Here is a 25,512-nt window from a genome sequence, read left to right as displayed (position 1 = left end):
CTTACTCCCTGCCTTCTTCATCTTGGTAGACTGATAAAGATAGGCAGAAAAGTACTAAGGGCTTAGTGTGCTTATTCCTGAACAGCTGCTAACAGGTATAAGAAACACTAATTTTATAAAGTGTGGACTAGACTTTAATATGAGCTAATGTGGCCTACACAACTGTAAAGTGGAGTGTTTGGTGAACTTTATTTAGGTTTTTTTTGTCACAAAAAGACACTGGATGTGCCTAAAGATGTAATAACGATAGTATCACAAACTTTTTGTAGCTATTACAATGTAGGAAGGTAACCTACAATGCAATAGATGAGGCTGCAAAAAATAGGCTAATACTAATCTGGCTGGGGCTGCAGGGCCCAATGCTGCAGAAAGGCTCCTCTATCTACTCCTATATAGTGTGTTTGGAATCAATTTAGCTGAATATGGATGGAACCACCACACTAATAGGAGATATCAGGAAAAATTATGAATTGGCAATAAAGGACAATGTATGAGGCAGTGACACACACTGAGTGCACTACAACCAGACGGGGTTGAAGCACACACTACAGGGTGAGCTGCACTCACACACCAGACCTTGCAGACAGCGGTGAACAGTACAGATGCAGAGCACTGTGCACTAGTGCTGCAAGACGGAAAAAAATTCTCTATCTACTCCTATATAGTGTGTTTGGAACCAATTTAGCTGAATACAGATGGAACCACCACACTAATAGGAGATATCAGGAAAAATTATGAATTGGCAATAAAGGACAATGTATGAGGCAGTGACACACACTGAGTGCACTACAACCAGACGGGGTTGAAGCACACACTACAGGGTGAGCTGCACTCACACACCAGACCTTGCAGACAGCGGTGAACAGTACAGATGCAGAGCACTGTGCACTAGTGCTGCAAGACGGAAAAAAATTTCTCTATCTACTCCTATATAGTGTGTTTGGAACCAATTTAGCTGAATACAGATGGAACCACCACACTAATAGGAGATATCAGGAAAAATTATGAATTGGCAAAAAAGGACAATGTATGAGGCAGTGACACACACTGAGTGCACTACAACCAGACTTGGCTGAAGCACACACTACAGGGTGAGCTGCACTCACACACACAGACCTTGCAGATAGCGGTGAACAGCACAGGGAACTGTGCACTAGCACTGCAAGGCACAGTGATTTAGAAAGTAGCTTGGGTAAAGCAGTATAGAGCAAATAGGTAGCTAAAACTGTCCCTCAGAACAACAGCGTCCTATCCCTAACTGAATTCACAGCAGAGTGAGCTCAAAATGGCGGCGGTGGCTTTTATAGTGCATCATGACATCATTTCAGCAGCCAATCACAGCCATGCCATTAGTTAAGATGCCTACATGCCTAACAGGATGTGCCCACACTTCTTAGGATCCTCATTGGCTGAATAAAATGAAAATGTCTCATTGCATTATGGGAACTTCCGATTCCGGTATACGATATTGCAATAGTATCGGAATTAAGTATCGGAATTCCGATACCGCGAATATCGGCCGATACCCGATATTTCAGTATCGGAATGCTCAACACTACTTAGGGGTGATCTTATTACTATGTACAAGTATATGAGGGGACAGTACAAAGACCTTTCTACTGATCTTTTTACTCTGAGGCCTGAGACGGGGACAAGGGGGTATTTTCTATGTCTGGAGGAAAGAAGGTTTAATCATAATCACAGACGCGGATTCTTTACTGTAAGAGCAGTGAGACTATGGAACTCTTTGCCGCATGATGTTGTAATGAGTGATTCACCACTAAAATTTAAGAAGGGCCTGGATGCCTTTCTTTAAAAGTATAATATTACAGGTTATATATACTAGATTCCTTGATAGGGTGTTGATCCAGCGAACTAGTCTGATTGTCGTATGGAGTCAGGAAAGAATTTTTTTCCCCAATGTGGAGCTTAGTGTTTGCCACGTGGGTTTTTTTTTGCCTTCTTCTGGATCAACATGTTAGGCTATGGGTTGAACTAGATGGACTTAGTCTTCCTTCAACCTTAAAAACTATGTTAATATGTTACTATATTAGCAATCGGCCAGTTCCCATAATCTTTGTAAAGCTGTGGAATGAGACCAGTAAACAAGCACCAAAATAAATGTATAAAGACAATGAGCGCTCATATAATGGACTGAAATTGGCTTGTGTAAATGCATCATAAATGTTTCTGTGTGATGGGGCAATAGCTTAGCATTTGGGGCCCCTATTTTAATTTTGCCCAGGGCCACACTTTATTTAAAGCTAGCCTTGCAATTAGTTATTTAGATTGCAGAAACAATAGTAAAGGTTAAACTTAAATTGTATAGTCAAGTAACATTCCTTTAGACTATCATATTTAAGATGGTAATAGAATGAAATGAAATTGGTTCTTGTCTATGACTATGTCAGTTGATGGGGTTACAGTAGCAGTCAATTTATCAATTTGCTTGTTTTGCACTTTTCTAAATTGTTGCAAGACAATAAATAAACCATAAAATCCAATGTCACTTCTGAGAAAAGTTTGTGGTCATGAGTTTGTCTAATTCAGTTTATCGATCGTTATTTTTGTGACCTTGATCAATGTAATTGTTACAGCTTACTGCTATTATTAATGTGTGGAGGTTTATACATTGCCAATTCTAGTATTCAAAGCCCTCACTGTTCTGCATAATTGAGAAAGTGTTTACAAAACCACATAAGAAATTGTGTGACCCAAAAATAGTCAAATAGGAGAAAACCCTAGACTACGATATCATTTGGCAAGCCAAAAGAAATGAGAACAACAGTATTTAGTAATACCAGCTGAGATTAAAGGGGTTGTCATCTTCTTGGACAACCCCTTTTCATTTCTCATGTTTGGCCACATTAAAATAAAAACACCTATACTCATCTTCAGCATCCAGAAGTCTTCTTTAAAATCAATAATCCTTTATTGGAAAAGTATTTTAAAAGTCATATGCAGAAAAGTCACAGCCCCACAACGATTAAGGAGTGTAAGGTCTGAAATGCGTCTGTACATCACCTCCTCCTGTGGGGGCTGTGACTTTTCTGTATATGATTTTTAAAATACTTTTCCAATAAAGGATACTTGATTTTAAAGAAGACTTCTGGATGCTGGATCACTCCTTGTTTTTTCCTGATAATCTCCCAGGGCACTATCGGCTGTTCCGTGCACCTGATGTCGGAGTAAGTTGAGCTGACTTTTTTCCAGTGGTGTTGGCACTCATGTTCCCAGGGATAAAATTTGGTTTTTACGTCACATGAGCCTTGCACCCAATCAGTGCCGGCTTAACTGTTTCCCCCCATCTTCGGACAAATCCAACATCAAGAGGATGTCAGAGAGCAGCCACAGCCCTGACTTCCTGTTGATTTTCAATACGTCCAAAGGTGGGGACAGTGAAGCCAGCGCTGATTGAGTACAAGGCTCATGTGACGAAACAACCTCACATTATCACTGGGAACAAGAGTGCCAACACTGCCGGAACGGCACTGGCAGGGGAGGTGAGTATAAGTGTTTTTATTTTAACGACTCCACACATGAAGAATGAGAAGGGGTTGTCCAAGTACTAGACAACCCCTTTAATTGGAACGCAAACTGTTTGTGTCTGTAGTAGGGTGTCTGAATGGGAAAAGCTGTCCTTTCTGACTGTTGGTTGAATGACTATTGGTTTTTACCTCTAACAGTGTTTCAGCAGTGAGATAAAGTGTTTATTAATATAAATTGATAAAAGCCATATACATAACTTTTTAGGGCAAGTTAGACTTTAAATGTATGAAGAATAACTACAAAAAATAATACTTTCAAGTTCAAACTATTAAAATAGACTGTATATTTTGAGAGAAAGCTGAGGGGGGCAAGAAAAAAAAGCACAATAGTGCGTTATCCAGACCACAACGCTATATGGTGATGCGGGAGTGCTCATCTGGCATTGTTATGAGAAAACACAAGACTTTAATGGTATATGCCCATGATCAGAAATTAAATATATGCCCACTGTGCTTCTATTTGACACTGCTTAAACTCAACCTCGGCACCGGTTTATGAGCCGCAGCATGTTCATTTCTGTTGCGGTGACACTAGTCTCCGCAACAGAAATTTCCACGATAGAATGTATTGGATGCGTTAAATCCGCATGTGTTCAATGAACACATGCGGATTTAACTGCGTGATTACAACACAGTGTTTTGGATGCAGTAAATGCATACAGCTCCTAAAACGCTGCTATTTCCTGATCGTGGGCACATACTCTAAGAACTCAAGATATAAATCCAGCTGTTGCTGCTACGCAGATTGGGGGGTCCAACATAGAAATCAACTGTAGGAGATGCAGATGCGCTGCTGGTCAGTATGAAATAAAAGATATTCAGAGAGTTCAGGGTATAGTGAAATTATTATGGTTTTAATCTCTGAGATTAAAACTGCAATCACGTCACTATATCGTGAACTCTCTGGATATCTTTTATTTCATACTGACCAGCTGTGCATCTGCATCCCCTACAGTTGATTTCTACGTTGCATCTCCTAATATTGAGTATTAAGAATGACCCAGCAGCTGTCATAGCTGTGCAGATGATCATGTAATTGCTGCATCTTCCATTATACTGTATATACCTGAGGAACCAACTTGTAGCTATTTGTTTAGCTGTAACAAGAAAACTGGTGTATTGCAGACTTGTGTTGTTAACTCTTACTTTACCAATCTTTGCAATAAATGGTTCAAAAGTAAATTTGAAGTGGGTAAAAATGGGAAACACGGTTAGTGAATTAATTGCAACTAATGGACAAATTATCACACTCTGGAAAATTTTCAGATGGAATTATATAGCAGCCTGAAAATGATGGGCCACTGCATAATGATAGCAGAATTCCTAATAATGTACGAAAAAGTGACTGGCAATTAGTAGTGCTCATTACTATTAGTCATAGCGTTGGTACACAAGGCATCCACTAAATGCTATCAAATTTCTCTGCTTTTGGCCTTGCTGTCTTGTCTTCCTTTCACTGTTCTATGGATTGAGCTGTCAAGGAACTGCATATGATCCCAGCTGCCTGGCAAATGTATGGTGAACCCCCATAGCAGGGATCCTTTTTAGCAACAATTATTGATTGGGAGGCTATTTATGTCCTCAACTCTGTTCTTTACTTACCCAGCTTCTTTTCTACCTTGCTGGAATCTGATAACATGAGCTGTCTACCACAACCTGCTCTTGCATTGGTGTTTTGACTCCAATGAGCCACACCGACTACACACTGAAATAACGTGCCAATTACTCATTGGGGGATGCCAGTACTCCACTCTAGCCTCTTCCAGTCCTTCCTCCAAAACTATATATACACACTATGCATCAGCATGTTGCAATAAATGAATACGTGAATTCCGCTATTGCTACACGTTAAAACGTAAGGTACTTATTTTTGATCAAAAAGTGCATAAACCATCCAACCACTACAAGGTGACCTAAATATGGATGGTCCCTATCACTTATGTCTCAATTCTTTATGTACTGAGCCAGGCCTCACGTAAACTAGAGAAGTGAAAGGATACCAGGTGTAGCTCGTGATTAAAACCTTGTTTGGGAAAAATGGGTAGATAATGGAGCTCAGCCCTGGTCGAAGAGAAAATCCCTCTAATGTATATTACAAAAATAAATCAAAAAGGGGCTGTACACCTTTAGAATTAAATGAATGTACACGTGCAAAATAAGGCTGTGGTTCATATAAAAACAGTTTTCGTCAGCACAATGCAATAAATGAATACCACTTCCTCCGAAACGGACACTTAAACAAGTTCCTGGTTCTAAGATGGTTCATTCCCTTTGCTACACAGCCACTTTTTACAGATGTGTCTTTTAGTGTAAATTCACACTTGACAGATTTATTGGAGAAAATTTCTGCAATTGTCCCAATTATATGAATGAGGCTGGCTAAAACAATGTGTTTGGTGTCAAAACAACTTCATTCAAATGTATAGTTATTTTTCCTGTTGCAGAAATTTCTGCCATAAATGTGCTGTGTGCGTCACCCTAACTGCCCTATATGTGCCCGGAGTATTAAGAGTCACACATGTGGCAGATTAGTTGCAGGGTCATTAAGAGTTTAATTCTTACATAAAAAGAGGATGAACAGAATCCTTAAGAAAATGGGAAATCCTTGCACATTTTATCACGTGGGTTTGCAGCCCAATTAATTTTAAGTGTGACGCGATGATCTAAATATGTCATGAACGCTAAACAATTCCAAACGATATTATTTTACAATTACTGTCAAGTACCTTCATAAAACCATACAAAAACCTTAATAATATGATGAATCTTCATCCAAGACTTTGTGCCTTGGGGGAATCAAGTGTGAACAAGAATAAAATGACCTTTTTGAGATTTAATTCACGCAAAGATCAATTAGAGCTTGGTCCCTTGTTTTGTGCCGGATTCAAACAATACACACACCGAGGTTGCTATGGTACTCTGGTAATTAGAAGGCACACAGAGATAATAAAGCATTTATGGTCTGACAGGTTTTTTCTTCAGCACAGATGAGAATACCACTGTGGAAACCTAATGTTGTATTACTTTACATATCAAAGCCAGATCTGATCCTATGACACCAACCAGTTCAAAATGTCATAAATAATTTCTGCAACAAGACTAATGCCCCACTGGTGAATGTTACCTATGTAAAATCACACAGGTCAAAAGATGAACACTACTATTAAAGAGATTATAGAGACCAGTTAGGAATACAAGGTATAATTGTTGTACATTGCTGGGCAATGGTTAAAATCAACCAGAAAACTAAAAGCAGCCAGGAATTCAGTAGACCACAGATAGATGATATTTTAAATCCATCCATGCATTGCAAAAAAATAATCTTAGAGAATGGGATTATACTTTGATGAAATTATTGCATATTTACATTGCTGAGATCTCGTGAGGCTTAACATCTGTGTACTTAAACCCTTCTAATGCTAAAATCATTACAAACAGGGAAGTTTCTATGTACAAATATTCCATAAAATGTGTATATATATATATATATGTATATATATATATATATGTATATATATATATACTAGCTATTGAACCACCCGTTCTACGCCCGGGTGGCGTGCATTTTTATTGGTATATGGTCTCCCATGTTGGTATGTGCTGTCCCCCTCCTAGTATTTGTGCTGCCCCCACCATCCTGTCCCGGTATGCGTGGCATCCCTCATCCCCAATCCGGTATGCGTGGCTCCCCTCATCCCCAATCCCGGTATGCGTGGCTCCCCTCATCCCCAATCCCGGTATGCGTGTCACCCCTCATTCCCAATCCTGTTATGCATGGCACCCCTCATCCTCAATCCTGTTATGCGTGGCACCCCTCACCCCCAATCCCAGTATGCGTGGCACCCCTCATCCCCAATCCCGGTATGCGTGTCACCCCTCATCCCCAATCCCGGTATGCGTGGCTCCCCTCATCCCCAATCCCGGTATACGTGGCTCCCCTCATCCCCATTCTGGTATGCGTGGCACCCCTCATCCCCAATCCCGGTATGCGTGTCACCCCTCATCCCCAATCCCAGTATGCGTGTCACCCCTCTTCCCCAATCCCGGTATGCGTGTCACCCCTCATCCCTATTTTGGTATATGTGGCACCCCTCATCCCCAATCCTGGTATGCGTGGCACCCCTCATCCCCAATCCTGGTATGCGTGTCACCCCTCATCCCCAATCCCAGTATGCGTGTCACCCCTCATCCCTATTTTGGTATGCGTGGCACCCCTCATCCCCAATCCTGGTATGCGTGGCACCCCTCATCCCCAATCCTGGTATGCATGGCACCCCTCATCCCCAATTCTGGTATGCATGGCACCCCTCATCCCCAATCCTGGTATGCATGGCACCCCTCATCCCCAATCCTGGTATGCGTGGCACCCCTCATCCCCAATTCTGGTATGCGTGGCACCCCTCATCCCTATTCTGGTATGCGTGGCACCCCTCATCCCTATTCTGGTATGCGTGGCACCCCTCATCCCTATTCTGGTATGCATCGCACCCTTCATCCCCAATCCTGGTATGCATGGCACCCCTCATCCCCAATCCTGGTATGCGTGTCACCCCTCATCCCCAATCCCGGTATGCGTGTCAGCCCTCATCCCTATTTTGGTATGCGTGGCACCCCTCATCCCCAATCCTGGTATGTGTGGCACCCCTCATCCCCAATCCTGGTATGCGTGGCACCCCTCATCACCAATCCTGGTATGCGTGTCACCCCTCATCCCCAATCCCAGTATGCGTGTCACCCCTCATCCCTATTTTGGTATGCGTGGCACCCCTCATCCCCAATCCTGGTATGCGTGGCACCCCTCATCCCCAATCCTGGTATGCGTGGCACCCCTCATCCCCAATCCCGGTATGCGTGGCACCCCTCATCCCCAATCCTGGTATGCATGGCACCCCTCATCCCCAATCCTGGTATGCGTGGCACCCCTCATCCCCAATCCTGGTATGCGTGGCACCCCTCATCCCCAATCCTGGTATGCGTGGCACCCCTCATCCCCAATCCTGGTATGCGTGGCACCCCTCATCCCCAATCCTGGTATGCGTGGCACCCCTCATCCCTATTCTGGTATGCGTGGCACCCCTCATCCCTATTCTGGGATGCATCGCACCCCTCATCCCCAATCCTGGTATGCATGGCACCCCTCATCCCCAATCCTGGTATGCGTGTCACCCCTCATCCCCAATCCCGGTATGCGTGTCAGCCCTCATCCCTATTTTGGTATGCGTGGCACCCCTCATCCCCAATCCTGGTATGCGTGGCACCGCTCATTCCCAATCCTGGTATGCGTGTCACCCCTCATCCCCAATCCTGGTATGCGTGGCACCCCTCACCCCCAATCCTGGTATGCGTGGCACCCCTCATCCCCAATCCTGGTATGCGTGGCACCCCTCATCCCCAATCCTGGTATGCGTGGCACCCCTCATCCCTCTTCTGGTATGCATTGCACCCCTCATCCCCAATCCTGGTATGCATGGCACCCCTCATCCCAAATCCTGGTATGCGTGTCACTCCTCATCCCCAATCCCGGTATGCGTGGCACCCCTCATCCCTATTCTGGTATGCATGGCTCCCCTCATCCCTATTCTGGTATGCATGGCTCCCCTAATCCCAGTATGCGTGGCACCCCTCACCCCCCCACTATACACACATCCCCAAAAAAATAAACAGTTATACTCACCTTTCTTCTCTGTACTCCAGCGCTGCTGCGTCCTCTTCTGCCGGAGGCCGGGGGAGGAGTGCGGCGACAGAGCACCGCGCTGTCCGGCGCCATTTTGCTGAAGACACACTGTAAATGTGTCTTCAGTAAAATTGCGCCGGATAGCACTATGCGCACGCGCCGATCCGACGTTTTACTCCGCCCCCGGTCTCCGCTGAAGAGAGTCGCTGCGGCAATGCTCTTCCCGGTCAGGTAAGTATGGCGCCGGAGATCGCAGTGTGCATTCAGTGCCTACGCATACCGTGCGATCTCCGGCTCCATACACCTCCTCTTACCTGTAACGGCTGGATGCGGTCTTCTGTCTGCGCGTCACGCATGCGCAGTCTATCGAGGCTTCGGACAGAGACCCGCATCCCGGTTATATTATATATATTTATTTATATATATATATATATATATATATATATATATATATATATATATATACAGTGAAGAGCAAAGGATAATAATGTTTTGAACTTTTGAATTTCAGGCTCCATAACTTACCATCCACTACTGCTTTGAACGTGAGACTACCATCATTTTATAGACCTTCATCTTGGCTATCTCATACATAAATTTGACTTACAACTATTTAGCATATGATTAGTTATGCAGATTCTTGTCATGTCACTGCATTGTTACTGTTTTGCTCCTGGTGGAGGAAAAATCTTTTTATGCCTGTATACTACAGAATACAACCTGTTCTCACATTCCCTCAGTGTGTTATTAGGTTGATTCCTAAGGGAAAGGTCACAAGTTTGAATCAAGGCGCATCCATGAAGAAGATTTCCCAAGAAAAGAAAAACAGCATCATCTAGCTCATTAATAGCTGTCTCTCGGCCAAGAAAATTACAAAACTGCATCATGTGAGTGCCATAACAGTTGGAAGAATACGAAATGAAGTCCGTCTATCCATTCAAATGCCAAGAGGTGGACGTCCAGGCAAAATATTGGAGTCAACAAGTTGGCACATCACAAAGTCTATTAGTTCTGGAGTGACAAACACAGTAGTGGAGGTGACTCGTATGCTTCGTTATAGTGAGATCACAGATGTACGTGCAAGCACCGTGCAACGCATGTTACACAAGTCTTGAATGTTGGCTCAAATAGGTGAAGAAACCTCGACTTCAATATCGTCATAAGAAGCGTCAGTTCAAGTTTGCAAAAAAGTACTAAAAGTGAACAGTAGAAGATTGTAAACGGGTGATTTGGAGCGATGAGACAAAAGTCAATAGGCTCTGATCGGTGCAAATGGGTCTGGAAGAAACAAGTGAAATAGGGGCTAATGGATGGAGAAATTGAAGGAACTTTCAAGTTTGGCAAAGGAAGTCTGATGGTATGGGGTTATTTCACAGCCAAAGGCGTTGGATACTTGACCAGGATCGATGGTGGTCTAAATAGTGAGCTATTTGTGAGTATCCTACAAGACTAATTACTTTGTACACTCAAGTACTGTGGGTATGAAAAAGACGACACAGTGTTCAAGCCGGTCAACGACCCAAAGCATACATCGAGATTGGCAAAGAAATAGTTCAATGACAATGAAGTTGAGGTGCTAGATTGGCCCTCACAGTCCCCAGACCTCAGCTCAATTGAACACTCGTGGGTAGAGTTGAAGAATAAACTGTATGCATACCCAAGAATGTCGACCAGTATGTACCAACTTTGGGAACATGTAAAAAAGACCTGGAATCAGATGTTGGTCGAGACATGTTTGAATCTGATCAAGAGAAAGCCGAAAAGGATTCAGGCAGCGTTGAAAGCCAGAGGTGGATTTATCAAATATTAACAAAATAATACAAATTTAAATCTATATTTTTAGGAGCAAAACAGTAACAATGCAGTGACATGACAAGAATCTGCATAAATAATCATATGTAGTGATGAGCGAGCACTAAAATGCTCGGGTACTCGTTGCTCGGATCGAGCAAATTGGAATACTCGAGTGGTCGACCCGAGCAACGAGCCCAATGTAAGTCTATGGGAAACTCGAGCATTTTTCAGGCGGCTCGCCCTGGCGGTCTGCAGAGGGCCTAAAAATTGATCAAATCGATGGGAACAGTGCTCAAATGACATGAGAACAGCATGGGGAAGACCCCTGGAAGCATCTCTGACTCCCAGATCACTGCTGTCAACAACGTGGTCAGAGTATTACGCCACTTTTACAGACTTTCCTGGGAAATATGTTAAGGAACATCCTTTCCAGGGTAATGACTTGTATATAAGGCAAATAAATAACCAAAAACAAAAATACTCCTCCACAACTTGGGCTATGTTCACACGTAGCGTTTTTGATGCGTTTTTGCACTTTTGCATTGCTTTCAACCAAGACAAATGCAAGACAAATGCATTCACCAGGAAATGTCATTATAACATTTTACAACCTTATCTGGCCATGTGGTGTGTGACACATCATCAGACACATGCATACAGTGCTGAAAAGACATTGGGAACAGCATGGGGAAGACCTCTGGAAGCATCTCTGACTCCCAGGTTGCTGCCTAAAAGTGTGCCCATCATAAGTGATCCTTGGCGCATGCGAAGATGCCTCCTGCCATGCACCTGTCGTTGCAGACTTGCAACAATCACCGTCCACGTCCTTGTCCCACTGCAGTGTTCAGTTGTCCCTACCCCATTCCTTGGAATGCAAGCGCAAGAATGCAGGCAGCCAACCACCCTCCCACAGGCTGCAATACTATTCTGCCAAATTTTTGACAGCTGCTTGCACTTGAAATGTGGCCTTTTAGGCTCGTGGAGGTGGAAGCTTTTCATAACCTCATGCCGGCGGCAGCCGGGTGTCCATACTCGGTCCCCAGCCGCCACTATATTTCCAGGTATCGCCTCTGCCTTCCACAAGCATGGGTCCCACAACATTACCCGTGCCCTCCCCAGTGCACTTACTCGGAAGGACCACCTAACCACAAACACGTGGACAGGTGAATGTGGCCAGGGACGGTACAGAGCCAGTCCACAACTTTTTTTGCTGAGAGTTGTATTTAGCTCGGTGAAAGGACTGGCATAGAGGGAAACCGTATCTACCCTGTGTGTCATTTCTCCCAGGAAGTCCTGTAATTCAGCTGGCAGCAGAAGCAATGGCAGCCCGTCCAACATCAACTCGCACTTCTCGGTGGTGCTTTGACACATACACATCTTTCTTTGTGCATATAATTTCTTGAATACAGAGTTGGACAATGGCCTGTTCTGTAATGCGTTTTGAGAAATAACATGCATAACCATGGCCAATCCACATTAAAAAAGCAGCCATAGAGTGTCCGGGAACCTTCCCCCACACTTTTCTTAGCCAGGGATGCTTTTCGGCAGGGTTGGACGGGCCCACCAGAGAACCGGAGACTCCTCCGGCGGGCCCTGGCTTCTCCTTCAGGAGAGTTCATAGTGCCGAGGTGAGGCCATGATGATGATAGAGGCCACCATCTGCTTAGTTTTCTGTCACTTGGAATGCAAGTGCAAGTATGCAGCCAGCCACCCACCCACCTACTGGCCGCAACACTAAACTGCCAGATTTCTGGGCAGCTCTTTGTACTTAAAATATGGCCTTTTAAGCTCGAGGAGGTGGAAGCTTTTCATAACCTCATGGCGGTGGCAACCGGTTGTCCATACTCGGTCTCCAGCCGCCACTATATTTCCCGGTATCGCCTCCGCCTTCCGCAAGCACGGGTCCCACAACATTACCCGTGCCCTCCCGAGTGCACTTACTGGGAAGGACCGCCTAACCAGAAACACGTGGACAGGTGAATGTGGCCAGGGATGGTACAGAGCCAGTCCACAACTTTTTTTGCTGAGAGTTGTATTTAGCTCGGAGAAAGGACTGGCATAGAGGGAAACCGTATCTATCCTGTGTATCATTTCTCCCAGTATCTAAAGCTGCTTGCACTTGAAATGTGGCCTGAACATTACTGCTGGTACTTTTCTGTGGGAATTTGCTTGCCTCCTACCAGCCTGGAATATTTCCAGCAAACTATGGTACGAGGCCATGGTATTAGCACTGCCCCCAGTACCAGTAGCGAAGCCATCCCCAATTTCCTTCCCAGGAATTTTATTTGGTAGACTGAGTGGCTGCCCAAATACATTTTCTCACAAAGGAGCTGAAGATAGAGTGGCAGTAGGTGCAAGTTTCTCCAGCCTGTTAGATATCAGAGGGTGAACCGCAGCACATTGGATCCGTGATTAGCACTGAAGCCTTGCAGCGCTGGGATCCTGGGCTCAAATCCCAGCAAGGACAACATCTGCAAGGACTTTGTATGTTCTCCCCGTGTTTGCGTGTGTTTCCTCCTCAGTAAAAATAGAGTGTCCGGGAACCTTCCTACACATTTTTCTTAGCAAGGACTGCTTCTCGGCAGGGTTGAACGGTCCCACCAGAGAATCCTCTGGTGTGCCTTGGCTTCTACCTCAGGAGAGTTCATGATAGCGCTAACTTTGCAGCTGCTATGGGGCTCTTGAGTGGGTGAGAAAGGTTATCCCTCAGAATCAAATCCTCTGGTGGGCAGAATGTTTTTCAATCTGAAACAGCTTCTCAGTGGGAGTTGTATTTCACCACAGCCATATTCTTTAGCTCGGTGAAAGGACTGGCATTGAGGGAAACCGTATCTACCCCGGCTGTCATTTCTCCATCACCAGGTTCCGCCCATTGTCACACACGACCATGCCTGGCTGTATGTTCAGCGGTGAGAGCCACAGATCAGGCTGCTGTGTTACAGCTTTCAAAAACTCTGCAGCGCTGGGCGGTTTGTCAATTAAGCATTAAGCATGTTATCTTCAGCTCAGCCTGTTGCCGCTTGGCCAAGGCAGTGCTGCAGTGCTGTCAGCTTGTGACTGATGTAGTCATTTCGGAGATAGAGGAGGAGGTGCATGAGCTGAACAATGTGATTACATTGAGGTTAAATTGGTGATGCTGATATTTATACTAAAGAAAGATCCTATTGTTTTTTTTTTTTTTTTTTATGTTATGTATTAAGACAAATGCATTCACCGGGAAATGTCATTTTAACATTTTACAGCCTTATCTGGCAATGTGGTGTGTGACACATCATTAGACACATCCTTTTTTATTTATGATGGAGGGACTCTGAAAGTCATAAAGCCTATTTTTATAGGATTTTTATAGGGCCATCAGACGACCCTTACTATGCTTAATAGGCCAGCAGTCGGCACTCGCTATTGTTAGAGAGCCATCAGCCGGCTATGCTTTGTTGTTCTTATTATTAACAAGTGGGTCTCCTATACTGTTTTAGCGTATACAGTGACTGCAAGAGCTGCCAAAAATTTGGACGCATCCCAATACCCCTTTGAAGAGACATAGAGGAGGGTCTCAGTAAAAAAAAATGTTCCCATTATAAAGGAGCGGGTCTCCTATAGTGGTAATGCCCATTCTGTGACTGCAAGGACTGCCAAAATTTGGGAAAAACTCCACTAAGAATTTAAAGACACATAGAGCAGGGCCACAGTAACAAGGTAAGACATGTTCCCATTAGAAAGGAGAGAGTCTGCAATACAGTTATAGGGTATGCAGTGAGTCCAACGGCTGACCAATTTTAGGAAAAACCCCACTAAGAATTTAAAGACACACAGAGCAGGGCCACATTAGCAAGGTGCGACATGTTCCCATTAGAAAAGAGAGGGTCTGCTATACAGTTATAGGGTATGCAGTTGTGGCACCCCAGGGGTCTGGTTTCCACAGTAACAGCAATGTTATGTCTGAGAGCAGGTGGGAGGTCTCTTGGTCAGGAATCCTATGCATGCCACACCTCCTGCCCAGTCCTGGGAGGGGAAGGACTTCCCCTATATAAACCTAGGGCTGAGGCAGGGTTAGGGAGTAGAGAAGAAGTAGAGACAGAGAAGAGAAGCAGATATAGGAAAAGAACATCAGGAGCTCTGTGGGAGCAGTGCTATAAGGAGTCAGGGGCTGGCAGCTGCAGAGCTCGCCCTGACTGAGAAGCTATCACCGGACCAGGAGTCCGAGGCTGTGGGGACTAATCTTTACCCAGCAGCAGAAACCGCCTGGCAGGGGATTTCAGGTCCTCTGGCCAAGAAACCCGAAGGCACGGTCACACGCGTGGGACCAGCACCGCCGTCGTGGAGCGGACGCCACTAGAAGGCCCCGAGTCACCGGCCATACGGGTGAGCACCACACGGTACACTCAGGGACGTGGGCTACTTATACCCGCCTCTAGCAAGGTAGCCAGAAGAGTACAGTCAGTTTGGGAGGCCTACAACTCCGCCTGGCCAGGGGAGATCCCATCTGCTCAAGGACTGACCAGGCCCCGATCGCTAGCCAGTACTCCGGGAGGGTCTATCTTTATCACCAGTAAAGACCCTGAATTACACCACATCGTCTCTGAGTGATTCCTGCTACCCCATCATCCACGTCGGCTGCCCTGAGGCCATACCCCTCCCGTTGGGGGTGATACTATCACGCTGCACAATCCTACCACCGGCCTCAGCGGTCTGCCCTGCAGCGGCAGCTCCTTCGCTGCATTCAACGGGTGGCGTAGTCGTCCAACATCTACCGCTAATACAGCGCCACTTAGTCTGACTCCCTGGGCACGGACCGGGTCACCGCCACGAGACTACAACCCTCAACAGATCCGGCTCCGGGTAAGCTCCCGCGTGCGCAACGCTGCGCGACACAGGCCCAGGCGTGCGTCAACTTTTGGCGTAGTCGGCAGGATCTCGTGCCCGCAACCACCGGGTACTGCGTGCCTGAAAAAGACTGTTCAAACTTACCAGTGGTGAAGATTCCCGCCATCCAGCGCCATCTTCTGTCTTCTTCCCGCCATCCGCGAAGTTTTCCCGCCATCCGGCGCCATCTTCTGCCTTCTTCCCGCCATCCGTGGAGTTTTCCCGCCGTTGGACGCCATCTTGAAGACGCCGCGCGGGAAGAAGAGGAGCGTGGACTCCGAAAGCGCGTGAGAACTGAAGCCCCGCCTCACGTCCGGACGTTGCGTAAGGTCCTGGAAGGAGCCCAGCAGACGCCGACGTCACAGGAGCGCGACGGAAGGTCCTCAACCCTGACGATCCACTGCGGAGCCGCGGCCTACGGAAGAGGATCATCGCAAGGTAGGCCACGGTCCACTAGGGGGGAGAAGGATGTCGGATACGGAGGAGAGCTTCACCGCTTCAACCCCCGCCAGCGCCACCGCTGTTGCGGTCATGCCTTTCACCATGCCCTATATCCCGGGGGCAGCCTGGCTACCCCAGTACTCAGGGGAGTCACATAACCTGCATGACTTTAGAGAAAAGCTGGATAGCCTCTTCCAGGTGTATCCCCTCACAGAGGAGCAAAAAGTGAGCATCCTGGTGGCCCAATTAACCGGGGCAGCCCAAAGGGAGGTAAAGTCCTGGCCACCTGGGAGGAGGACTGTCGCAGAGATACTAACCCGGCTGAGGGACACCTTTGATACCCGCACCTCAGCCGAGATCAAGCTTAGATTCTACGGGTGCAAACAGCGGGCACATGAGAGTATAAGGGACTATGCCCTGAACCTACAAGAGGCCCTGAGAGCCATTAAGCAGACCGACCCTGACGGCGTGGGAGACGAGGACAGGCTGTTGACTGAACAATTTATAGAGGGTTTATATTGCAATGCCCACCGAACCCAGTTGCGGGCAATGGCCTTACAGGACCCTCATCTGGGATTTGCACAGTTCAAGGACAGAGCCATCCGGGTGCTCCGAGAACCGGCACCAGGTGGCGTTGTGACCCACAGACGCCCCACTACCACTTACCACCAGGAGGCGGCACCCTTGTCGGCAGGGCCTGTGGGAGCTGATGCGCAGGCTTTGAACAATGACCCGGCTCCAGACCTGCACCATCAGGTCCAAGAGCTAGCTAAAAGCGTTGCCGCGCTAACCCGAACTGTGCAGTCTTTACAGGTTTCCACTCCAGGGAAGATCCAGCTGGCATCCGGACCGGAGGACATCCCATGGCGTCGACCAAGGAGGACCTCACCGGCCAGAGGAAGACCCAGCGACCGATACAACGAGGACGGACAACCCATCTGCCGCCGCTGCAATCAACCCAGACATATGGCAAGGTACTGTCCTTTAAACTGGCACAACCTGGGGTAGAGGGCCAAACCCCAGGAAAAAGATCATCAGGCCCATCGAACTGGCGCGACAAATATGTGGGAGGACGTCCAGTCTTGCCCGTGGTACTGGATGGCATACCCATGAGTGCCCTACTGGACACCGGGTCACAGGTTACCACTATCCCGTACGTGCTCTTCAAGCAGTACTGGAATGACTCGGATATCACCCGCTACCCTGACGACGACTTGAGTATCATCGCCAGCAATGGTCAGCCCGTGCCACAGATTGGATTTAAAGAGGTGACCATTAAAATCGGTAGAGTCGAACAGGCAGCACAGGGACTGATCATTGTAGACATTGACAAACACGAGAGTCACCCAAAGATAACTCTAGAAACTAATGTAATTGAAAATTGTCTTGCAGAGGTGATTTTCCTTTTACAACAGGTTGCCAAGAACGCCAGCTCCGGCCAGCAGCGAGTGCTCCAGAAAGAGATCCGGGCACTGATGCGACGGCAACAGATAGAACTCTCCGGTGGTGAGATTGGTAGCGTAAGAATGTGTGACCCTTTCCCTATTGCCATGCCCCCAAAAAGTGAAATGATGATTTGGTGCCGGGCAGCTATTGGTCTGAGAGGTAGAGATTACCAGGCAATGGTAGAACCAGTTTACTCAGACAGTAGGCCCACCATTTTGACAGCATGGGGGGTGGTCAACGTACGCCATGGGAGGGTGCCCGTTCGCATAATAAATATCGGGAAGAGGGAAGTGTACCTGCCCCGGTATGCCACGCTAGCCAAATTGTATACCATCAATCAAAATTCCATACAGTCCGTAGAACCCTTGCCTCCATCTTCCCCGGAGGAAGGTAACGGCTCTAAGGAAACAATGGAGGACTGGTGTCAGCAACTACATTTGGGTACTGACTCCACTCCCTCACACCAGAAACAGGGAGTCTATCGGGTGGTTCAAGAGTACGAGAGAGTGTTTAGTAAACACCCGTTAGACTTCGGGCGAGTCAAGGGGGTAGAACACCACATCCCCACGGGAGACCATCTTCCTATCAAAGAGAGGTATCGACCCGTACCCCCTGCACACTACCAACACGCCAAGGGGATGCTTAGGGACATGAAGGAGGCTGGGGTGATCAGGGATAGCTGTAGCCCCTGGGCAGCTCCACTAGTCTTAGTCAAAAAGAAAGACAACACCATGAGGATGTGTGTAGATTACCGGAAAATTAACCGTATCACACACAAGGATGCGTACCCCTTACCAAGGATAGAGGAGTCTTTGGCTGCTTTAAGATCTGCTAACTTCTTCTCTACCTTGGATCTCACTAGCGGGTACTGGCAGGTTCCTGTAGCAGAGGCGGACCGGGAGAAGACCGCATTCACCACCCCGATGGGACTTAGCGAGTTTACCTGTATGCCGTTCGGACTCTACAACGCACCGGGAACCTTCCAACGATTAATGGAGTGCTGTCTGGGCCACAGAAACTTCGAGACGGTCCTGTTGTACCTGGACGATGTCATCGTATATTCCAAGACTTATGAGGACCACCTGAAACACCTGGCGGAAGTGTTCGAAGCTCTGGCAAGCTACGGCTTAAAGGTAAAACCCTCCAAGTGTCACCTCTTGAAACCAAAGGTGCAGTACCTGGGACACGTGGTGAGCGCTGACGGAGTGGCTCCCGACCCTGATAAGATCACCGCAATTAAGGAATGGCCAAGTCCCTCCAGTGTAAAGGAAGTGCGGCAGTTCCTCGGGTTGGTAGGCTATTACCGCAGATTCATCCCCGGTTTCACCAAAAAGGCAGCTCCTATGCAGGACCTCCTGATAGGCCAGTCCCGGAAGGCCAAGAACCAGAAGCCGCCCTTCAAATGGGAGAAGTTAGAAGAAGAGTCCTTCCGCCAGCTGAAGATGGCCCTCACGGGGGATGAAATCCTGGCGTACCCTGATTACAGCCAGCCCTTTATCCTCTACACCGACGCAAGTAACATCGGGCTAGGAGCCGTACTGTCCCAGATCCAGCAGGGGAAAGAACGAGTAATCGCTTACGCTAGCCGAAAACTGCGATCCACCGAAAGAAACCCTGAGAATTATAGCTCATTTAAGCTAGAGTTCCTGGCAGTGGTGTGGGCAGTCACCGAACGCTTTAAGCACTACCTCGCTTCTTCCCGGTTCACCGTGTACACGGATAACAACCCGTTGACACACCTGGACACGGCAAGACTCGGTGCCCTAGAGCAGAGATGGATGGCCCGTCTGTCCAACTACGAGTTCACAATCAAATACCGGGCAGGACGCTCCAATACCAACGCGGACGCCCTGTCCAGGATGCCAAACCTACCGGACGTAGGAGAAGATCCAGAGGGACTGGAAGAAGTCGAACTCCCCGCGTTCCACCGTCATGGGACTATCCAGTATTCCCATCGGGTAAGGAGTAAGCAAGCCGCTACGTTTAACCCCTTGCCTCACTACAACTGGGAGGAAACGCAAGACAGTGACCCTGCCGTCCGGCTGGTGAAGGAGATGCTGACTCGGCCAGAGGCTCGCCTTGACCCAGACGCTCCGGAGGAAGCCAAGCAACTGTGGGCTGAGAAGAGTCGACTGTTCCTTTACAAGGGGAAGTTGTGCCGCAGAATGGTTAACTACCGGACGCATGAGCTAATCTGGCAAGTAGTGGTGCCACGGAGAGACGCAGCCATGGTGATGGAAGCATACCACGACGGGGCTGGACACTTCGGATGGAAGAAGCTGGAGTTCCTGCTGCGTGGGCGGTTCCACTGGGTAGGCATGAGGGGAACCATCGAGAGGTGGTGCAGAGACTGTGGCCCATGCAACCTAAGAAGGAAGGACCGTGCCAGCCAGAAGACTCCCCTGCAGTCCATCGTCACCCGGCAGCCGTTGGAACTGGTAGCCTTGGATCATGTAAAACTGACCCCAAGCAGAAGTGGCTACGTCTACGCGTTAACCATTGTGGATCATTACTCCCGGTTCTTGGTTGTCGTCCCCGTTAAGGACTTAACGGCTCAAACAGCAGCTAGAGCCTTCCAGCAGCACTTCTGCCGCCCACACGGGTACCCGGACCAAGTGCTGACGGACCAGGGACCTGCCTTTGAAGCGGAGGTCTTCCAGGAATTCTGCAATCTGTATGGCTGCCGGAAGATAAGGACGACACCCTATCATCCGCAAACTAATGGACTTTGTGAGAAAATGAACCAGGTGGTAATGGATCTCCTGAAAACGTTGCCCCTGGAAGAACGCAGTCTGTGGCCTGAGAAGCTGCCCGATCTGGTGGACCTATACAACCACATCCCGGTAGGTTCCACCAACTGTACCCCGGCTTACCTAATGAGGGCGAGACCTGGTAAGTTACCTGTTGACCTGGAAATGGGAGTCCTGACACCCGAGGACACTTCACCAGAGGCAGACTGGGACACAGAGAGGCAGCAGCAGTACCGGAAAGTACAGGAGAGCGTGGAGCGAAGTCTCTGTCAGGCTAGGGAAAGACAAGAGAAAACTTACAACCAGTATGCTCCCGCTGTTCCCCTGGTACCCGGAGAGCAGGTCTTGAAGAGGAAAAGACGGCTCCACAAGTTGGACGACCAGTGGGAGAAGGACCCGTACACCGTACTGCCCTCAAGCCACGAGAACCCGAAAGTCTGTACCATCAGTAAAGACGGAGGGGAGACCATAGCCATTGTATCCCGGGATCACCTGAAGAAGTGTCCTGAACAGCTACGGAACCCTGAAGAGGAACAAGAAGACCATCGACCCGTAGAGGAAAGGGAAGATATGGTTAGTACTGTGCTCGGAGACTTCCCTCGGTCCTGGACTCAAGTAAATGGTGCAGTTGTGGTACCCGTCCTCACGTTCCTCCAACCAGCATCCCAAGTGCCTACGGAGCAACAGGTAGAGCTGGAAGAGCAACCGGTCCAGGAGGCAGAAGACTCCACACAAGCAGAACAGGAGGATCAACCCTCTGCTTATAGTGAGCCTGCCGTACCCCTAGTGAGCCAAAGAGCCGGTAGACAGCTGCCCACTTTACCCTTGACAGCTCCTACACCCTGTAGTTCAGGGCTAGACAGTCAGCTCCGTAGGTCCACTAGGGCCACTAGAGGCCAGTTACCCGCACGTTGGAGGATTTGAAGTGTATAAACTGTTTTATTTGTGGTTACCTGTTTTTCTTGTTGCTTGTGTATAATTATGTGTTTCTAGTTATTTATAGGAGTCCTTGGTGGATTTACCGGGAATCCTTGTACATGGTTGGAGCGTAACCTAGGAATGGACTAAAGACTGTTAAGGACTCGGGGCAGGACAGACCCCTACCTGGTTACGTCTCCCTGTTTTGGTGAAATGGACACCTTGCTTTTCTTCAAAAACTGCACCCGGTTGCGGACACGCCGTGACCATCTTTATATGTTTTTCTTATTGTACTATTATTGTTTATACCTTGTTATGTTTAAAAATATGTTTAGTCCCGGAGTACTAAATTTCACTAGGGGGGAATGTGGCACCCCAGGGGTCTGGTTTCCACAGTAACAGCAATGTTATGTCTGAGAGCAGGTGGGAGGTCTCTTGGTCAGGAATCCTATGCATGCCACACCTCCTGCCCAGTCCTGGGAGGGGAAGGACTTCCCCTATATAAACCTAGGGCTGAGGCAGGGTTAGGGAGTAGAGAAGAAGTAGAGACAGAGAAGAGAAGCAGATATAGGAAAAGAACATCAGGAGCTCTGTGGGAGCAGTGCTATAAGGAGTCAGGGGCTGGCAGCTGCAGAGCTCGCCCTGACTGAGAAGCTATCACCGGACCCGGAGTCCGAGGCTGTGGGGACTAGTCTTTACCCAGCAGCAGAAACCGCCCGGCAGGGGATTTCAGGTCCTCTGGCCAAGAAACCCGAAGGCACGGTCACACGCGTGGGACCAGCACCGCCGTCGTGGAGCGGACGCCACTAGAAGGCCCCGAGTCACCGGCCATACGGGTGAGCACCACACGGTACACTCAGGGACGTGGGCTACTTATACCCGCCTCTAGCAAGGTAGCCAGAAGAGTACAGTCAGTTTGGGAGGCCTACAACTCCGCCTGGCCAGGGGAGATCCCATCTGCTCAAGGACTGACCAGGCCCCGATCGCTAGCCAGTACTCCGGGAGGGTCTATCTTTATCACCAGTAAAGACCCTGAATTACACCGCATCGTCTCTGAGTGATTCCTGCTACCCCATCATCCACGTCGGCTGCCCTGAGGCCATACCCCTCCCATTGGGGGTGATACTATCACGCTGCACAATCCTACCACCGGCCTCAGCGGTCTGCCCTGCAGCGGCAGCTCCTTCGCTGCATTCAACGGGTGGCGTAGTCGTCCAGCATCTACCGCTAATACAGCGCCACTTAGTCTGACTCCCTGGGCACGGACCGGGTCACCGCCACGAGACTACAACCCTCAACAGATCCGGCTCCTGGTAAGCTCCCGCGTGCGCAACGCTGCGCGACACAGGCCCAGGGGTGCGTCACAGTGAGTCCAACGGCTAACCAAATTTAGGAAAAACCCCACTATGAATTTAAAGACACACAGAGCAGGGCCACAGTAACAAGGTACGACATGTTAACATTAGAAAGGAGAGGGTGTGCTATACAGTTATAGGGTATGCAGTGAGTCCAACGGCTGACCAAATTTAGGAAAAACCCCACTAAGAAATTAAAGACACATAGAGCAGGGCCACAGTAACAAGGTACGACATGTTACCATTAGAAAGGAGAGGGTCTTGTGGCACCCCAGGGGTCTGGTTGCCACAGTAATAGAAATATTATGTCTGAGAGCAAGTGGGAGGTTTCTCTGGTCAGGAGCCCTAAGCATGCAACACTGCCCACCCAGACCTGGGAGGGGAGGAATCTGATCTTATAAACTGGGTCTGGGGCGGGATTAGGAGAGTCAGAGCTTGGAGAGGGAAAGATACAGCAGGAGCTCTGTAGGAGCAGGAGTGAGAGCCAGAGGCTGGAAGCTAGATAGCTCGCCTTGGCTGAAGACACTAAACCAGGACACGGAGTCCGAGGCTGTGGGGACATCCAGGTCCAGCAGCAGAATCCAACCGGCAGGGGATTCCAGGTCCTCTGGCCTTAGAAGCCCGGAGGCACGGTCACAAGCAAGGGACCAGCACCGCCGTCGTGGAGCGGAGGCTAACAGAAGGCCCCAAGGCACCGGTCATGCGGGTGAGCACCACACGGTATACTCAGGGACGTGGGCTACTTCTACCCGCATAGAGCAAGGTAGCCAGGAAAGAGTGCAGATAGTCGGGGAGGCCTACAACTCCACCTGGCCAGGGGGAGATCCTGCTTACTCACAGACTGACCAGGCCTCTACTGCTAACCAGTACTCCCGGGAGGGTCTGCTTTATACCATCAGTAAAGACCCTGAACTGCACCACACGTCTCTGTGTTTCATCGCTGCACCGGCACCATTAGTACTGGGACGCTCACACCATCACTCCCATCATCCACACTAGCTGCCCTGAGGCAATACTTCTCCCGTGGGGAGTTATCCCATACTCGGCTGCGCAAGCAACATCAGCCTCAGCGGTCTGCAGCGCAGCGGCGGTCCCCACTGATCGCAATCCACGGGTGGCATTTGTCATTACACTAAGACTGCCACTGGTTTGACCACCCTGAGCCATGGACCGGGTCGCTGCCACACTGAGACTACCACCCCCAGCATCCCACCAGCGATCCGGCTCCGGGTATCCCCTGCACAACACAGGCCCAGGGGGCGAGTCAGTCTGCTATACAGTTATAGGGTATGCAGTGAGTCCAACAGCTGCTGAATTTTAGGAAAAACCCTACTAAGAATTTAAAGACACACAGAGCAGGGCCGCAGTAACAAGGTACGACATGTTACCTTTAGAAAGGAGAGGGTCTGCTATAAAGTTATAGGGAATGCAGTGAGTCCAACGGCTGACCAAATTTAGGAAAAACCCCACTAAGAAATTAAAGACACATAGAGCAGGGCCACAGTAACGACAAATTCCCATGCGAAAGGAGAGAGTCTGCTATACAGTTATAGGGTATGCAATGAGTCCAATGGCTGACGAATTTTAGGAAAAACCCCACTAAAAATTTAATGACACATAGAGCAGGGCCACAGTAACGACAAATTCCCATTAGAAAGGAGAGAGTCTGCTATACAGTATTAGGGAATGCAGTGAGTCCAACGGCTGACAAATTTTAGGAAAAACCCCACTAAGAATTTAAAGACACACGGAGCAGGGTCACAGTAACAAGGTACGACATGTTCCCATTAGAAAGGAGAGAGTCTGCTATAGAGTTATATAGTATGCAGTGAGTCCAATGGCTGACCAATTTTAAGAAAAACCCCACTAAGAATTTAAAGACACACGGAGCAGGGTCACAGTAACAAGGTACGACATGTTCCCATTAGAAAGGAGAGAGTCTGCTATACAGTTATAGGGTATGCAGTGAGTCCAACGGCTGACCAATTTTAGGAAAAACCCCACTAAGAATTTAAAGACACATAGAGCAGGGCCACAGTAACGACAAATTCCCATTAGAAAGGAGAGAGTCTCCCATAGTGCTGGCCTATGCAGTGAATGCAAGGGCTGCCAAAAATTTGGAGGCACTTCAATGATCCTTGGAAGAGACATGGAGGAAGGGCTCATAAAAAATGTTCCCATTAGAAAGGAGCGGGCCTCCTATACTTGTAATGCCCATGCACTAAGTGTATGGGCTGACAAACATTTACCCCTGGGTGGTATACATGAACATGCTGTATAAAATTTTTTTTTTACGGGCATCATAAACACCCTTTTAAAAAAGTATGTGGTTGTTGCATCACGGACCACGGTCACCCTGGTGATATGGTGGTGGAGGATGAGGAGAAGGAGGAGGACAAGAGCAAATAGCCAAAATCAGGAAATGTATACCCATGTGTGGGTGTGAAAAGGTGCATGAGAATACACCTCCCAAAAAAAGTCACTGGATTTGAGTTTATGTTACGCTGCTTTCATTTGGTGGTGTTGAGAAGTCTGGCGCAATCCAGCCCTTTTTCATTTTTATAAGAGTCAACCTGTCAGCACTTTCAGTTGACAGGCGGATGCGCTTATCAGTTTTAATTCCACCAGCGGCACTAAAAAACCGCTCTGATAAAACTCTGGCGGAAGAGCAGGCCTGGACATCCAAGGCATAGAGAGCCAGTTCATTCCACGTATCCAGCTTG

The sequence above is a fragment of the Phyllobates terribilis genome, unplaced genomic scaffold (genome assembly GCF_046119375.1).
Source record: "Phyllobates terribilis strain yellow unplaced genomic scaffold, ASM4611937v1 Scaffold_11__3_contigs__length_659146591, whole genome shotgun sequence".
Classification (NCBI taxonomy): domain Eukaryota; kingdom Metazoa; phylum Chordata; class Amphibia; order Anura; family Dendrobatidae; genus Phyllobates; species Phyllobates terribilis.
Note: the sequence above shows the minus strand (reverse complement) of the source record.